The sequence below is a fragment of the Protopterus annectens genome, chromosome 4.part1 (assembly GCF_019279795.1).
Source record: "Protopterus annectens isolate FY-2018-M chromosome 4.part1, PAN1.0, whole genome shotgun sequence".
Taxonomy (NCBI): Eukaryota; Metazoa; Chordata; order Ceratodontiformes; family Protopteridae; genus Protopterus; species Protopterus annectens.
The window spans coordinates 115232341-115252340 of NC_056734.1; positions in this window are offsets into that span (position 1 = coordinate 115232341).

Below are 20000 nucleotides of genomic sequence, written 5' to 3' on the forward strand. Positions count from 1 at the left end.
ATCTAAGCTGGGAATTGCTGGTGAAGGCTTATTGTGCCTGTTATTCTAAATGTCTATATTCTGGTGCAAGCACTTGGGTTCCAAACCAGTTACTTTACATCAGAAGGATTTGTAGTCTAAACTCTTGTGGCAGGACAGGATAGCCTACACCCTTCTGGCTGTAGATTGCTGATTTAAGGCCTATTGTGTATGTTACCCTGAAGTTAGTTCTGGCTTAAGCACTTGTGCACCAAAACCAGTTGTTTCACATTAGGAAGGTTTGTAGTCTAGACTCTTGTGGTGGGAGAGTGTGGCCTATGCCCTTCTATGCTGGAAATTGCTGGTGAATTGCTGCATTATTTAAACTGCTTTCTGCTGTTGTGACTGCATTTTATAGCAGAGGTTAGATTCAGACTCACTGAATCTAGACTGTTTGGTATCACTTGAGCTATAAAACCAGCTCTTTACTGTGACACTGAAATATCTGATGCATCTGTTGCTTCCAACTAACTATAAGTGCCTGTTTTTGCTATAATATTGCACTTTTAATTTGTATTTGCATTCCACTGCCTGCTTGAATTGTCTGAGCTATTTTTTTGCCACATTTTACTGTACACTGTACTAATTCAGCTGTAGCACTGACCAGATCCAAGTTTGCTATTTCTGGGGTTGTTTTGAAACTTCTGAGCATCAGCTTAAGCCACCTTTGTCAGTGAAGGCCCTTCTGCACCATTGTGTGAGGAGAGTGCTGTCTGGGTCACATCTAATTGAGGATGATTGGAGTAGAGCTCAGAGAGAGAGAGAGAGTATTCTTATTGGCTAGTTTGAGCTAAAAGGTTATTTTTCTTGCTTTATTTAATCCCTGCATTTGCCCTTGTTTGCATGCAGTGCTCCATTGTGTACTGCCGAGTTGCGGTGGTTATTGTTGGTGGTTATAGAAGCAAACATTCTGTTTGTTAAATTTTTCCTTAGCACTATGCTTGTGGTCCTCCAGAGGTTTCTCACGGCCCTGCTCTAGTGTCAGGTGGAACACTAAGTCTAGCCTCAAAGGTACCAACACACCTCTCACCCATTAGCTACTCCTAAGTGTGACTTCTTTTCCTGATCATATAAATGTACCTGTCACTATGGATGGACAATTTCTCACAGTTTCTCCAGCCAGCCTAGTCGACATGGGCGTCCTGAGGGAGTGTAACAAATGCCTCATGTTCACCGACAACTGCTTATTCCTAGTCCACACAAACACAACGTTGAGACATGAAACTACATTTTGAACCTTGAATCCATGCTCTCTCACATACCAGTCTGTGCATATGACAATGAGCAGGTTGCCAGCATGCACACCTCTCCTCCTACTCCACCTAAACCCACATCACACATACCTACATATGCGTAGGTCCTCACAAGAAATGTACCTAAACACGAGAGACCTCCCAAACACAAACAAAATCACGCTACACATAATACTACCTCTAAAGAACTCATTACACATAATATCTCATGCACCAGTGTCTCACCGATCAAACCTGTAAGGCAAAACACAAAATCAAACATATTAGTTATAGATGATTCCATCATGAGACACACTGATGTCCCTCTCACTGGGCTGGATAAAGAAAAGGTCACAGTTCAGCTGTCTGTCAGGTGCAAGGATATGCCATATCACACATGCACTCAAGTCCCTCAACAACAGGTACTGTTATGACTCTGCCATAGTCCATGCTGGTGTAAATGATTTAAGCCTTGCCTCTCTGGACTATATGAAGAGAGACATGACTGAGGTCTCAGACTATGTGTCACAGGCAAGTATGTCCCTAGCCTTAAGCAGCATTTTACCTTCACCTAGAATGATACCTTAATACAAAAAGAAAATGATTGACTTCAATAACTGGCTTAGCTTCTGTGTCATTCTAAGGGGATCCAGTATCTGTCAGCCTGGGATGACATGATTGACAGACCTTGATGCTTTGCCAGAGATGGTCTTCATCTGTCACCCCTTGGATTTCAGCTACTGGCTAAGGCTCTTGACACCCCCATACTCCCTTTTTTAGTCAGTGCCTCAAGGACAAAATTCCCAATGTAAAAACTCCATCTAAAAACAACCTCAAGGTTATGCTGCTAAATTCTAGGAGTCTTAACATGAAACCGCAATCACTGAATGCTGTCCTCACCTTGGAAGACGTAGACATTTGTGCAGTCATGGAGACCTGGCTCAAGGCTGTGGAGAGCACCCCAGCCATACTGGGTTACACTTACTTCCACATGTTCAGACCACAAACTGAAGATCTGAAAACTAAAGGAGGTGGTGTATCAGTATTCATTAAAGATAAATACACCTCCAGATTGGCTAAAATTCACTTGTCCAAAGGTTCCTCAACTTCATTAACTCCAATGCCATGGATCAGCTGGTTGACACTCCCATAACAGGTGCCAACATCCTGGATCTGGTGCTTATCAATATGGTGGACCACTGTAGTACCCCCACTGTTAGGTCCCCCTGGTGAGATCTAACCACAAATCAGTGTCATTCAAAGTAACTATCACACCTGACCCCTCCCAGCAGCAACTAAACTAAAAAACTTCTCCAAAGCAGATTATAACCTTTTACGGGATAGTTTAAATAGCTTTACTGAACTTCCTCCCTCAGACGGAACTGGCAACTATGCCAAGCTCTACACTAATACTTTTTATGAACAGCTATATACCTGCATTGACTCGACCGTACCTGATGAAACCAAAACAAGCTCTTCAAGGAAGAGCAAACCTGCCTGGTGGACAACTGCCATTAACAGCCTTACAATAAGAGGATGAAATTGCTGTCTAAGAGTAAGAGGAAGTGAGCCCTCCTAAACTGGAGACACTCCCTCCTAAACTTAAACAAGCAAATAAGACTTCTTATGAAGTTCTCCAAAGCAAACTATGAGTCCAGATTAGCTTCCTCAATAAAGGACAACCACAAGGCATTCTATAGTAACATCCATAACCTAAAAGGAAAGGCCCAGATTTCTGCTGAACTGGTAGTTAATGATACCACATATATTTAGCCTATGGACAGAGCTAACCTGTTGGCTGACAGGTTTTGTGAAAATTTCACTCCTCTGTCCCCACCACACGTACCCTATGACATCCCTACTACCTGTCCCTTACCTTGTATCTCTAAGGAGCAGGTCATAAATGCATTCTCTAAGGCCAAAAACACAGCATCTATGGGACCTGATAACATCCCAGGCTGCTTCCTACATGAATTAGCAACACCATTGGGTGCTCTTTTCAGTCACAGTCTAAGCACTGGCTTTGTACCAGAGGAATGGAAAGCATCTGCCATTATTCCCTGCACAAAGATGGTGCTTCCACTGACCCCAGGAACTACACACCTATTAGCCCAAATAGCTTCATCTTCAAGGCGATGGAGTGAATCATCATGGAACTTAGCAACAAAGATAAAGGTAATCGCCAAACACTTTACCCTATTCAGTTTGGATGTGTCAAAGGAAAATCATACCTATTAAACCTTGTATCATACCTATTAAACCTTGTAGACTTCTTTGGGACAGTCACCAAGACCCTGGAAGAAGGGAAATCTGTGCATACAGGCTACCTGGACTTAGCCAAGGCATTTGACACTATCCCCCACTCAGGCACCATTGACAAACTCACCCAACTAGGCATCGACCCTTATATCATTAGATGGGTTGCTAACTGGCTTACTAATACAACTCATATAGTCAAAATAGGGGAATCTACATCCAACAGCAGGCCTATAACTAGTGGTGTTCCACATAGATCAGTCCTGTGACCTCTACTGTTCGGAATCTATTTCTCCAAAGTACAAGCAAAAAATAAAGGTCTGTGGCTGACAAAGTTTGCTGATGATTGCAAACTGGGAGCGGTCATAGAATCTCCAAATGATATCAAGATCCTACAAGAAGGTCTTATACAAACAAATAATTGGTACCAAAGCCATGGCCTTAAACTCAATGCAAAAAAATGTATTCTCATTCCTTTCAGTAAAAGTAATGTTCCTGCTAACTATCACATTGATAGCAACACCTTAAGTACACACTCAGTGGTGAGAAACCTGGATACACAGGTTGACAGCAACCTTATCTTTGACTACCATATCTTCACAGTGGTAAGTGGTAAGGCATTCTTTATTGCTTATCTCATAAGTAAGGGCATTGCCTCCAGAAAAAGAGAAGTTATAAACACCCTGTACTCTTCCCTCATAAGGCCAATAATTGAGTGCAACACCCCTTTTTGTATGCACCTTTCCAAGCACCTGCAGGAATTGGAGAAACCACAAAGATTCCTCACAAGGAAAATTCAAGGTCTTCAGCATCTGTCCTATGGGGATCATCTGAAATCACTGTCACTTTATTATTTTTCATGCAGACTACTCAGAGGTGATCTTTGGTTTTGCATACAAGGCAATCTCTGACCCTGCTTTATTGGAAGTGCTGCATACCTGTTAAGTCAAATGGTATATGGGTTACTCATGCTAAAGACCATAGCCTGGTATGTGACATTAATAAAACCTGCTGGAGCAACAGATTTGTCTCCCAGAGGATACCGCACCTTTGTAACAGACTCCCACTTCATGTCAAACAGAGTACCCCCTTGGACCTGTTCAAACGCAATCTGGACGATTGGATGTGTGACCATAAATTCACCCCGGGGGTTTGACCTGTGTCACTCTTGGACAGGGGCAGTAGGTACTGATTGTGGAAATAAGGGTAAGAACTTTGCTAGGCTTGTAAGGGCCCTACAGCCATTAGCCTAGTAACTTTCTATGATCCTTTATAATTTTGTGAGGTGCGGGCTTGCTGCCTACATTTGGGAGTGTAGATGGGCTTGCTTCCCTTTACAAAATACTTGAAGTTAACTTTTTCACAAGTTCACAAACTCAATAGTTCTCCTTGTTGATGAGTGTGTTGTTAATAGTCCTTTTTCACACATATTGCGTTTACACTAAATAATTTCACACAAATGAAATGTCTATCATTTGTGGTTTAGATATATTTGTCTAGGTGAATTATGTGTTAGACAAATGTGTATTCTACTAAATTGCCTATGTTAATATATAGCTAAATGGTTGTCAGTGATGATGCCTTAACTCTCATTCTCATAACACAAACCCAAAGTGTACCTTTGAGGCCTCTTACCACATAGCAGGTGCACTGCTCTATAGGCAGAGACACAGGCTCAAATGCTCAGCATAATGATGAAATTACATTACCCCAAGTGGGGGAGACATCATGTAACTTTACACCTGTTTTTTTGTTAACAGTTTGAACCCTTAAATGAAGGGACTACCATTTCAGGATTAGCAGTACCCACAGTTGTGCCTGTACACAAGGGTGCTATCACAGTTGTGCCTGTACACAAGGGTGCTATGTGAACCTATATTTCATACTTAACTCCAGAGACACACAACTCATTGTCTATGTAGCACTAGATGTGCCAAGACACAGTTCAGATGAAGGCTACTGCCACTGAGAGTTGAGCAAAGATGGTTAGAGTAGTGCAAGGTATACGTGAGGAAATTCATCAGTACATGTGAATGGCTGAGGCCTGGGACAACATCATGATGCATGATGCTCGTCATGTATAGTATGGGAGCACACATGGTATCCATGTCAGCCTCCAAATGCACAATAGTAAAGACTTGCCAGATACACACTGGGGATGCAGCAGCATATGGATGAGGGAGCGTCTGCATGAGTGATGAATGAGTAGGCCATACACATGTATCCTAAGAAACTCCTGCAGGCATTGATGTAGATTTCCAGAACAAGAGGGCAAGTAGGCCTCATCAGATTTCCTTGAGATGTAGCACAACCTTTCAGTCAAGGTCTAGGTCTCACACCACTATTAGGTGAACATCAAGAGGTTCCCCTGCCTCCAGTTGATCTTGTCATTGGTGTAACTCAGCGTCAGGCTCACATGCTGGCACTTGTTCACAATTTGTGGGACCATTGCCAACATGATCTTTGGAGAACATATATGGCACCTTCCAAATGTAAGTTACATTTCGGACATGTAATGCAGAAGTTACTCATGAGGAAGTCACTTTGTATACAGAAAAATACTGCGTTTATTCCTTTTACCTGAAAGAAATTAGATAAACATGAACAGAAAAAAAAAACAGAAAAAGCATACTTCCTGACTGAAAACCAAATGCATTTATTTTAGCAGGTAACTACAACTTCAGTAAATAATGCTGCAGTGAAATGTTCAAGTATAGCCCTAAATGCCTTTCACAATATCTGCTACCTTACACTCCTCCTTGCAAAGTCTGCCTGTATAACAAGAATTTGTTAATCACCAGAGAACTGCAAACTAATGACAAAAGCAGGAACGAACCTCCAGTACAATGCAAAACACAACTTTATTCACAAATGCAGTTTAGCACTTTCATCCTCTGATATGGGGACTTCTTCAGAACTACATTACATTGCCTACACAGCCTTTTTATGTAAATACCCCACCCCAATTAAGCCACCACTAAAATTCAACAGCCTAAGTATTGAACAAAATAATACAATATTAAATATGCCATAATCTATTATTAAAAACATTAAAACTAATTCATATGTTAAAAATTCATCCATTTCAACCTAAAATATTTTTCATTCTAAGCAAGCTAGTTATGTTAATGCTTTCACTGATGCCTGGATATATAGTTGCATTTAACTGCAACTGCCATTATACTTCACACACGTCTAAGTATACATTTAACACTCTACCCTGTGAATCTTGAACTACTTGTTGCAGGACCAAGAACTGAAATACATGTTCATTGTGTGCCTGTATATGCCTACTTAGGGCATTAGTGGATATCACCCAAATGCTCCCCTATTCTTTCCTTAAAATGCCTACATGTTTTTCTTATATAAAATACTGGAAATTTTAAACACTTTGCCATATATACAACATTTTTACTCTGACAGTTAAAATGCCTCTTAATAAGTAAACCTCTCCTATTTAAAATAAATCTATTGTGTTTCTAAAATGTGCACACAAAATTTACACATTCCACATTTGTAATTCCCCATTTTTTCACTAGATTTACCAATACCATGACTATTGCACATCTTCAAAATATTTTTGAGTGACCTGTTCCTCCTATATACTATTTTAGGTTCAAGACCAACTTTCCTAATCACATTTTGTTCCATAGTTAAGATCTCCCAGTTCTTCCCTATTACCTGGGCCACAACACCAGAATCCGTAATATAGGTGGTAATAAAACTAAACCCCACATCCTCTTTGGCATTACTAAGACCAGTTTTTTGCTTGCTAGTTATACTGGTTTCATCTCTCCTTAAGATGGGCTTATATACTCTGCCCTCTCATTTATTTATCACTTCTTCCTTGGTTACATTCAATAAATCCAAGGGATACCCTCTCTTTTCAAATAAACCAATAATAAATTCTATTTTGTTCATAAAGTCCTCATCTTCACTAACCATCCTGGCAGCACGTTCATAGGTTCACAGGTTCATTTGTTGGTACTGGACTAGCGGCCCTAGGGCCTATACAAGCCTAGCCATAACAATTCCCTGGCTATTTCTTCCGACAATATTTACTTCCCTGGACCACTGTCTAGCAGGGCGACTGACATGATCCCCAGGGTGAATTTACTATTTTCCATCCAATCATCAAGGTTCCTTTTGAAGAGGGCCAAAGAAGCGCTCTGCTTGGCATGTATGGGCAGTCTATTCCAGAGTCTGGGGAGTCTCTGGGTCAGGAACCTATCCCTCCAGCATGTTTTGTTCATAGTGATGACAAGGTTTAGATCCCTGAAGCATGTGGCTCTGAGGGATTGGGATTTCTTTAAGTGTAGCATGTCCAACAGCTCTGGGTTTGACATGGCCTTGTATGTTAAGCAGAGATCGCCACTGAGTAGACGATATGTGACAGAGTATAGCCGGAGTTTTTTTTAGATGGTCAGCATAGGTCATCTGCTTTAGGCCTGTGATTCTTTTAGTGAGGTATTTCTGTGGCCTTTCCAGTTGTTGCAGATGTCTTGAGAGATACATATCAAACCATGCATTGTATTCTATAATGGGTCTAATAAGGGATGAGCACAGTGAGACAATGACCTCCTTTTTTCTGGATGAAAAGCCCTTAGTGATGAGGTGTGCCACATAGAAGGATTTCCTGACTGTTTTGGCGATGTGGTTATCGAAGGTGAGACCATTGTCTACCTGTGTCCCTAAGTCTCTTATCACACTTTTGGTATTTAGTGTACTGCCACCTGTGTGCTAATTCACGGGTACATGTTTTTTCCCCAAAGGGGATAACTATACATTTCTTGGCATAGAGCTTGAGCCCATCACTCTGGCACTAAGCATCTGTTTTTGTAAGGCCCTTTTGTACCATCTGCCCCTTTACTATTGATTTTTTTCTGATGGTATGGGTGCCAGTTCTCGTAATTTAAATATGCAGTAGAAAATGTCGGTTTCCTATATATTTCTGATTACAATTGTTTTAACTTGGAATTCACTCTTAGATCAAAATCTAAATAGGAGATCTTGCTGTAGGTATATTCATAAGTGAACTTGAAAAAGTCCACTGTTTCATTTATATATACCAGAAATTCTTTCAATTTGGTTTCACTATCCTTACATACTAAAAAATGTCATCCAAAAACCTAGTGTACTGTGAAATATAGTTTTTAAACCTACTTTCAAATATAAACTCAGCTTCTCAGTAAGACATTATATAGTTAGCATATATGGGGGCACATTTTGCCCCCATAGCTACCCCTTTAACCTGTTAATAATATTGACCCTCAAAATGTACATAATTATTATTTAATACTAATTTCATTAATGTTTGCGGTGGTGGTGCTGCGGTAGCGTTGTCGCCTCACAGTAAGACGTTGTCCTGTTCAATTCTTAGCTAGAGTGTATTCTGTGTGGAGATATGCATGAATGGGTGTACCTTCGTTGAAGGTTGTGCGTCAGAGCTGGGAACTTGGCACGTAAAAATCTACTGACAATCATTAGCGGACCAGAGTTCCGCTGTGGCAATCCCTAACTGGGAAAAGCCAAAAGACACAACAACAACAACAACTAATTCCATTAATGTAATATAAACATTAATTTGACCCTGGTCAAATTTTTTTTGTTCTTAATAACTGTGCTTCCAACCATATTAACTCAACATAATTTGGTATCACAGAAAACAGGTTACAATCATCAGTAGTAACTAACATAATGTCCCTGGTCATGTCTATATTTTTCAACTTTTCCAAAAATTCCCAAGAGTCTTTACAAATGTAGGGAAAATGTGTAGACATTTTAAGGAATGAATAGGGGCACATTTGGGTGATATACAAAAGAAAAAATCCACTAATGCCCTAAGTAGGCATATGCAGGTACACAATGAACATGTATTTCAGTTCTTGGTCCTACAACAAGTAGTTCAAGATTCACAGGGTAGAGTGTTAGATGTATGCTTAGACATGTATGAAGTAAAATGGCAGTTGTGGTTAAATGTAACTATATATTCAGGCATCAATGAAAACATTAACATAACTAGCTTGCTTAGAATGAAGAATATTTTAGGTTGAAATGGATGAATTTTTTACATATGAATTAGTTTTAATGCTTTAATAGATTATGACATATTTAACATTGTATTATTTTGTTCAATACTTAGGCTGTTGAATTTTAGTAGGGGTTATTTAATTGATGGCTTAATTGGGGTGGGGTATTTATATAAAAAGGCTGTGTAGGCAATGTAATGTAGTTCTGAAGAAGTCCCCATATCAGGGGATGAAAGTGCTAAACTGCATTTGTGAATAATGTTGTGTTTTGCATTGTACTGGAGGTTCGTTCCTGCTTTTGTCATTAACAAGAATTTGTCCAATTGACCACTGAATACTGAACAAATTATGCTGGCTAATACCATATGAAAATACAGTTGTGTATGATATTCAGTACTGCCAACAAGTAATATTGCATACATCAAATATTATATATGTGTCTAGGGTATCAAGGAACGTCCCCTACTGCTGTGACACTTGTAGTGCATGCAACTTATGAGTGTGAGCATCTGTTCCTAGTACAGTGGCAGCTGGGAGAATGGTACATAAACATAGTGGATAATCGGAAGGGAGTAGAGGCAAACACTGGCTCCATAGAGTCATTTGGGTATAAAGGAAAATAACATGCAGGAAAAAGGAGAAGGAGATTGTATTGAAGATACAGAGGATTTATTTCAAATGGAGCTGTTTAAAGAGGCAAAACAAGAAGTACAAGGTAAAGGGATTATGATTACATCCCTCCATTTGAGAGGACTGTGGGATGATATATTAAAAGACTTACTGGAGCAGTGTGAGCCAGAAGCAGGGAAAGAAATATTGTGGGGTAAGATGATGCATAAAATACATCAGGAGGAAGAACAGAAAATGAGGAAAAGATCTTTTTCAGGCATGGTCAGAAAACAAAAGAAATTGGGAGAAGAAGACAGAAGTGGAAAAGAAAAGGTCTGTAGTGAGAATTCAAAGTAAGGAAAAGTCGGAAATGAGATAGCTATGAAGTATGGGACAAAGTTGTTGTACCTTTAGGGATTAAGGGCACAGGAGGTAAGAGCTTTAATTTTAATAAAGAAAGACACTTACTGTGAAATTTTTTTGAGACTGCTGAAATTTTAGAAAATTTCTTGGATAAATATGAAATGAAAAAATAAATTTGTCCATGCACTAAATACGTTGTTCAGACTTTTTTTCCGAGAGACACACAAAAAAAGTTAATATTCAATTCCAAACTGAAACTGAAAGAGAGACTGTTTAAAAGAATTTGTTAAAGAATTATTGTAATGAAGTAAAGGACATTTCTAAAGTTATAGATAGAGGACTGTGGATATGGTACTGGGACTGTAATGTGATTTTAAAAATGGAAAATGGTAAAATAGTATACATTCTGAACATGATAAATATTGATAGTAATAGGACTGTGGTTAAATATAGGGGACAACCAAAAACATGCTTGCTTTGTGGGAGGAAGAGATATTTTGTAAATAATTGTGAGAACAAAGATGTTACTCCTGTTTGGAAACTGGTCTTGAAGCTAAAAACTGAAAAAACGTGTTATAAATGTAAGCAAACAGTACATGTATGGATGGATTATGAGAAATAAACAAGACTAGAAAGTGACATAAATGAGAAAGAGCAATTACAGCAGGAGAAAGTTCAAGAAGGGATAAAAGAAAACAAATAAACCAAGAAGAAATAGTTAATATACAAACAAGTGGATGGGGAAAGGAACAGTGAGACTTTAGCTGGTGATGGAGAAGAAATAAATTGGAGACTGGTTAAAAAGAAAAGTTCAAATGGGAAAAGGGTTAAAGATAGAAAAAGAAAATTTCAGGATGTAGGAATGAAAGTTAAAAAGAAAGAGAATAGATAAACAGTTTACTGTAAATTAAGATGAAGGACAACAAATAATCTTAGGATCTTATCTATTGATGTTAATAGTATAAAGAATATAATAAGGAGAATAGGAGTGCTGGAGTGATGTAATAAGTGTGAGCTGAATTTGATAGTACTGGCAGATAATATATGGTTAAGACATGAAAAAAGAGAACAGACAGAAACACCATGGGCAGGAGGTACAATATGGAATTTGGGTAATGAAAAATGTTCAGGAATTGCTGTATTATAAAGGAAGGGAATATACATATTGGATTATACTTTAGTTAAACTAAAAATATTAATAGTAGTGGATTTTAGGTGGGAAGGGAAATTGTATAGATTAATAGCAGTATATGGGTTTATATTAGTTTGCCGAAACATATCTTCAGCGAACACCTATTCGTTGACAGGTATTCAGCGAAAATCACTTCTGCGTTTCACTAAATTTGGAGCCCACAAGTAAATAAATCAAACTCACCCAAGTGGGGGACTTAGCACCCCACACCCTTGATGTGGGGGGGGGCTGCACGCCCCACCCTCTAACTATATATACCAACTCTGAGATTGCACTATAGTGGGGAAAGGGGCAATTTGTGTAGTTGGCCAACTATTTCATTGGCCTTAGAAAATTCAGTGACTTGTTGAAGTGGTTTTTACTGAATATGTGTCGACAAATAACTATTTGCAGAAGATACTTTTTGGTGACCTTATATAGATCCCAGTATACACATATGTGATTTATAAAGAAAGGGAAACAATATTTCAAAAGATGTTAGATTATGTTATAGTAAATGTGGATATAATAATAACAGGAGACTTTGTGAAATAAGACATAAAAAGAAAGAAAGAAATCAAATAAGAAAATAATAAAATGTGGTGATTTTGAGTTATGGAACTTGAGTACAAATACACATCACAGAGGAAAGTTAAAAACAGAGAAATAATTTTTTGTCAAACTCTATGGAGACAATGATAGAGGAAGCAATGGAAACAGGCTTTTCTGATCATTTGGCTATATGGATTTAGGTAGATGAAAATAAAGAATATGTTAAAATAGGAAAAAGAAATGAGAGTTAATGAAAAAGAGTGGAATGAAAAAGGTGGAGAAGTTATAATAGAGATATGGAAAATCATTTGGCAATGACTTTTTTTTCAAAAATTTGTCAGAATGCAGATAATATTTAAAAATATTATAAAAGAATGCAGTTAATATGAGAAAATAGTAAAAGACAGAAAGGGAAAAAGGAGTATTTGGAAATGCAAAAAGCTGCTTTATGTAGTCTTGATACAAATGGATGGGACTATTTTAGAAAAGAAGAAGAGATCTATCAAAAAAATAAGAAAACATTAAATATTTATTATATAAGCAAAAATATTTGCAACAAGGAAAAAAACAAAGAGGTGTCACCATATTTAAGTAGAGGAGTAAAGGAAGACAGTGGTATAGTAAGAAAAATGAAAAATTGAAAGAAAACAAATATAACGGTATGTGAAAGAGATGGTAAAAAAGAATGAAATAGGAAGGAGAGAACAATATAAAGTAAAGCAGTTTTTCAGAAGAAATAAATGAAGAAATAGAAAAACAAATTACAATAATAGAATCAGAAAATATGATGAAGAAAGTAAATGTAAACTCAGTAGCTGGACCAGATGGTATAAAGCTAATGTATAAGAATTTAATACAATGATAAAAATAAATTTTAATAAAAATATTTAATGACTGGTTAAATTATGATATTAATTATGGAGAAATATGTAGAGGAGCTATGAGGTTTATATGGAAGAAAGGGGAACATAATGAAATTAAAAATTGGAGACCAGTAATATTGAATAATAGTGATTAAAACTATTTATGAAATTATTACAAAGAAGATTAAAAAATAAGTTGATCTATACAACAGAAGAAGAAATGTATTGAGTTAAAGGGCAAGGTAGTCAAGAGTTATTAAAATAATTAGAGAGATTAGACTTAGAGAAGGACATTAAGCAAAGAAAAAAATGAAGTGAAACTAATAGTAGCTGATATTGATAAAATAGTTGATTTTCTAGAGCATGACATTTTATGACAAATAATGGGGGAATACAATTTTAGTATAAAGATAAAGAAAGTATGTGACACAGTGTATAAAAACACTAAAACAAAGAAAATGTCAACAGAGGCAAACAGCAATGTCTAAAAACTAGTTTATTAAAGCAGTACCTGAGAGCTTTCAGTCCAACAGATGCAGAACTTCACCAGAGTAAACAGATTACTTGATGCACCACATATTTAAAAATGTATAACTCAGTCACAGTACTAAAGTAAATTAATTCAGTTAAATCAATTATCTCTTAAAGGTAAAAAAAAACATAAAGTTAAAGCACACACAATTCTGGAATGAATCATAAAAAAACATGTAAATAGTAATGACAGAGGTAAAAAAGTAAAAATAAAGGGAGATCACAAGGATGGAATAAAATAAATAAATCTTCACAATACAATCACAGGTACATAGCCCTAAATTTAAGCACATTGCTGATGGAAATAATGTCATTTAAACCAGGAGAAACACTGGAATTAAGCTTAAGCTGCCAACATATTTCACAAAACTCAAGAATGTTATTGGTGTCCTCCCCCAGGATTCAGGATAAGAATTGGTTCCAAGGGCTAGGGGAGGACACCAATAACATTCTTGAGTTTTGTGAAATATGTTGGCAGCTTAAACTTAATTACAGTGTTTCTCCTGGTTTAAATGACATTATTTCCAGGAGAAACACTGGAATTAAGCTTAAGCTGCCAACATATTTCACAAAACTCAAGCATGTTATTGGTGTCCTCCCCCAGGATTCACGATAAGGATTGGTTCCAAGGGCTGGGTCATTTGGGCTCAGGTGTGAAGCAGGACTGGTCATGCACTGCGGCTGGATGAGGTGTCATCCCTACCTCATTTAAATTTCATCTCTTTTGGGAAACCACCATAGTACCCATACCTGTTTGCCCTCCCATGGTTTTCTCCACTTCCTTAATAGTTGAAGTACCATTTTGGCACATATCCAGTATGTCCTGGTGGCAGGTGTGTCCCTTCCCTCCTTAATTGCAGTAACATTCTACATGCTGTTATGGTATTACCCTGATGGGTATTGAATGTCCCCACCCCGGAGCTGTACTGCTGTTGTTTTTGTTATTGCACTTACACTTGAGTAGTCTCTGGTGTCTAGTGAATTCTGCATCCTGGTTGTGATGTTGGTGCCATTAGGACACTTTGGTACATGGTATCCCTGGTGTCTAATGGTTCCCCCACCCAATCCCCATACTACTGGCCAAGTTGAGTACCACAGCATGGTGGATATGGCAGTGCTGATCTGTGCAGGTGACTGATTTCTTGAATCACTCAGCATGCAGATGCCTTCCAGGAGATGGTCCTGGGGGAGCCAGCACACAGTTAATTAGTATATGCCTTTATCATATGCCTCTCCCTTCCACTGCCTTATTGGAATTTAGCATGGCTTAGGGACCAGCCTTACATAGGGCTGCATGTTTTTATTCTAGAGCACATTGTATTGTCAAGTGAGGGTGATTGCTAAATTGGGAAAAGGTACCTTCTTGAATTCCGGTCTTAGGCTTTAATATTTATTTATTTATTTATTTATTTATTTATTTATTGCATTTGTTAACCAGGAAAGTCCAGTGGGCCTTGATAGAGCCCATTTTCAGTGGAGGCCCAGGGAGAAAAGCTCCACAAGGTTAAACAGCAGTATGCAAAAATATTTACATCAGTACTTAACATTGACATAGGCATGTAGAGCAATGAATATAGACATGATTTGTACATTTGACAGATAATAGAAATGCAACAAGCCATCAGGTTTATATGCATGGCAGAATACAGTGCTAACAAAATTAAAACTCAAAGGAAAGAGCTGAGAAAGCAAACAAGGAAAAATACACGTATACATATAATAAAACAATTATAAAAGAAGTGAAGAAAGCAAAATAAATAAAGTAACTTCAAGATATATCTGAAAAACAACTCTGTGGGCAAAAATACAATAAAGATAAAAATAAAAATAAAACAGATTCTTGATGATATTCTGAGAAATGTAATTACCAACACTAAAAGCTGCAAAGCCAAAAATACATATTGTCAATGAGACAACAACAGCTCAGGGTATACCATGAAATCTACAGTAGAACAATCTCAGTGTCAGAACATATAAATACTAGATTTGTCAAATTTACAACCTAAGATTGAGAAAAATCAGTCCTCTACAAAAAATGTATCAATGTATTTTTAAATGCCATCAAAATTCACCAAATAATTACATTTAATGCATGTTTTTGTAGTCAAAACAAAAAATAAAAAACAAGAAACTAGAAATGAACTTAAACAAGGAGGAAAGAACTAAAGAACAAAAACAAAAACACAAGAATGAAATGAGAAATAAAACTAGGGATAGAAATATGTATAGTAAGCATTAAAAAATACAAACTCTAAAATAAAAAGAAACCAGGAAAATGGGAAAAAAATAAACCAGATAAAAAATAATCACATAAACCTACAGAAAGAGTAGAGGAACTGATGAGGAAGATATCACATACAAGAATACACCCCCAGATTACTCATTCTTGATGAGTAGTATGGGAATTGGAGGGACCAGTGGGGGAGGTGAAATTAGGAGTTACTGGCCAAAGCCAGTTTGCCCATCCTAGAGGGAAAAGCTGCTTAGGTTTGAAGCAGTAACATTCACAGCCTGGCAGACTTCATTCTACAAGTGGTATAATGATTGGTCAGGAGGATGCTTTTGTGAGAAAACTCACATAGGTTCATAGGTTCATAGGTGTGTACTAGGCTAATGGCCGTGGAGTCTTTACAAGCATAGTCCATAGGATTACCCTGGCATCATGCCACCTGACCTTAGTTCCCAGTGCCTCGTCAAGTAGAGTTACTGGAGTGATCCCTGGGATGTATTTTCTATTTCCCATCCATTTATCAAAATTTCTCTTGAAGAGGGCCAGTGAGGCACTCTGTTTGACATGTATGGGAAGTCTGTTCCATAGCATAGGCAGTCTCTGGGTTATGAACCTGTCCCTTCAGCATGTTCTGTTGATTTTGGTAATGAGGTTGAGGTCTCTGGAGCGTGTGGTGTGGAAGGATCGGGATTTCTTTAGATGTAGCATTTCTAATAGAGCTGGGTCAACCATGGCTTTGTAAGTCAAGCAGACATCGCCTCTAAGTAGGCAATATGAGAATAGTTGGAATTTTTTGAGTCTCTCCATATAGGACAAGTGTTTAAGACATAGGATCTGCTTTGTCAGGTACTTTTGCAGCCTCTCCAGTTGTTGCAGGTGTCTAGTGAGGTACATGCTAAATGGAGCATTGTACTCGATGACTGGCCTAATGAGGGAAGAGTAGAGGGAGGCAATGACTTCTTTTTTCCTGGATGCAAAACCCTTAGTAATGAGATGTGCCACATAGAAGGACTTTCTGACCACAGTGGCAATGTGGTGGTCAAAAGAGAGGTTGCTGTCAACCTATGTTCTCAGATCTCTTATAACACCTTCTGTGTTCAGTGGACTACCATCGATGTGGTAATTCATGGGAACCAAGTTCTTCCCAAAGGGGACGACGACACATTTTTTGGCATTGAGCTTAAGGCCATGGTTCTGACACCAGTCGTTGGTCTCAGAGAGGCCTTTCTGTAGGATGTCAACATCACTCGGGGAGTTAATAATAGCTCCCAACTTACAATCGTCTGTGAACTTTGTCAGCCAGATTCTGTTTGTGTTGGCCTGGACTTCAGAGAAGTAGATATCAAACAGGAGAGGACCCAGGACTGAACCCTGTGGGACTCCACTCATGACTGGTTGGCAGTCTAACTTGGAGTCAGCTTATTTCACACTGTGGGTTCTATCTGTGAGCCAGTTTGCAACCCACCTAGTGATATAGGGGTTGATGCCTAGCTTAGTGAGTTTTTCTATGATTCCTGAGTGGGGAATGGTATCAAAGGCCTTGGCCAGATCAAGGTAGGCTGTATGAACCACCTTGCCTTCATCCACAGCTCTGGTGACTGACTCAAAGAAGTTGACCAGGTTGAGCAGGGATGATCTACCCTTCACAAAACGAAACTGTGTGTGATCCAGGGTTTGGAGATTCCCTATATATCCTTGTTTATTATGTCCATTATGATGCATTCCATAGCTTTGCATATCAGACTCATCAGGCTAATGAGGCAATAGTTCCCAGGGTCTGTAGTCACTCCTCGTTTGTGGAGAGGGATGACTGTAGCAGTGCGCCATTCGGTAGGGACAAAGTCTGAGGTGAGGCTGTGATTGAACAGGGCACACAGGTGAGGTGCCAGTTCACTCTGTAGTTTGTGTAGAACATAGCCAGGGATATTGTCAGGTCCCACAGAAGCTGTATTCTTGGCCTTGGACAGTGCTGTTTTAACCTGTGCAGGAGTAATACTGGGTGCCTGGCAATCTACTGGCATTGTGATTGGTCCTTTGGAGGGAGAGGGGTAAAGTTGGCACTGAATCTGATGGTCAGTATATTGGCAATATCTGTTGGCTTGGTATAGGAGGTACCATTGTGCAGTAGCTCAGAGAAAATCTGCATATAGCCATGGAGAATCTTTAGATAACTACAGAAGGTCTTGTGGTTGTCTTTACTATCTGCTGCAATTCTGTTTTCATAGCTAACTTTAGAGAATTAGATGAGGGATCTCAACTTTTTGTTGAGGCCGATAAGGGAGTTTTTCCATTCTTGGGACTTCAACTTATTCTGCCCCAGTTTCCTCCTTCTGTTGTAGAGTTTTTTATGGCAGAGGACCACCAGATTGTCTTCCTTTTTTTGGAGGAGAGCATTTTGGTTCTATTGGGTAGAGCAAAATCCATGCATTTGTGTACGTGTTCGTACAGTGTATTGGTGTATGATTCGGCAGTCATGCAACTATTCTCCATTTGCATGGGTACCGTGAAGTTAGCCACCTCTGTTTTTAGGAGCCCAAAGTTAGCTTTGGAGAAGTTTTTCATGGTGGTTACCTTTGCGGGGGTGGGGGGTGGGAGAGATGTGGATTTCCAAGGTGATTAGTTTGTGGTCAGATCTAACCAGGGAGGAGTTGACTATTGGTGTAGAGCAACAGTTGCCCATGATAATAATGTCACGTCAAGGATGTTGTTACCTCTAGTGGGGGTAAGAATGAGCTGGTCCAGGGCATTGGAATTAATGGATTCCAGGAAACGTTGGGCAAGTGTGTTAGTACATGAGTAGTTTTCCCAGTTAATGGAGGAGTAGTTGAAGTCGCCCAGTATGAGTGTGTTAGGTTGAACCCTAATATTCTCCAGGGTGCTTAGGAATGTGGAGTGTGAGTCTTGGGATATGGTTTGGGACCTATAGCAGGCTATGACCTGAATTGCTGTCTTACCCAATGTTAGCTGCACCTGAAGTATCTCTGATGCGTTATGTTGGGCCACCAGTCTGGAGGTGTGTACATCCTTTATGAATATGGCAACAACACCGCCTTTGGAGCTTTGGTCCAAGTTCTGGGGCTGAAAGGTGTGGAATGAGTTATAGCCTGGTAGTGCAGGGGTGCTTTCTGCTGCCTTGAACCAGATCTCTGTTACAGCAAGAATGTCGATGTTCTCCATTTTAAGGAGTGCTTCGAGTGAGTGCATTTTGAGATTTAGACTTCTAGCATTGAGCAGCATGACCCTCAGATTGCATTTGTTTGTAGCTGTTATGGTGGTAATTTGGCCTTTGGAACACCACCTAAAAAAGGCACTATAAGGCTGGCAAGAGCTTTGGACAATATCCAGAAGCACAGGGGTGATGGATGCAGGCCATCTCTGGCAAAGCATCGAGGTTTGTCAGTCATGCCATCCCAGACAGACAGATACTGGATCCCCTTAGAATGATACCAGAAACTTAACCAATTGTTGAAATCAATCATTTTCTGCTTGTACTGTAGTATCATTCTGGGTGATGGTAGGATGCTGCTCAGGGCTAGGGTCATACCCACCTGGGCTACATAATCCAAGAGCTCCTCCATGTCTCTTTTCATGTAGTCCAGGGAGGTACGTCTCGTCATTCAAACACACATGTACAATGACAGAGTCATATTTGTACCTGTTATTGAGGGACCTGAGTGTGTGCGTTATGTGGCAGATCCTGGCACCTGACAGGCAGCCGACTGTTACTTTCTCCTTATTCAGCCTAGTGAGTGGGACATCATTGTGCCTCACTATCAAGTCACCTATGACTAGTGTGTTGGGCATGTTGTTTTGCCTTAGGGGCTTTGGGTGAGTGGCACACTGTTTAGGAGAGTTATGTGTCACATGATTAGTGTTGTGTTGTGGTGGTCAAGTGCGTTTCTGCCTTGGAGGTCTCTGCTGTTTGGGTAGATATTGATTGAGAGCCTCCGTTAAGGTGGGTGTGTGGTTTGTGTTTTTATGTGAAGGCAGTGCTGGTGTGTGTTCCGGAGGGCTATGTGTTCCATGTGGTGTGATGCAAGTGTTGACCTTGTACTCTTGATCAGCTATTCCAGTCTTGGCTGGAGAGTGCGTGGCTTCCACTTTGGATATATAAGTGCATCTCTCGCAAGTCTGACTGTTGGGAGG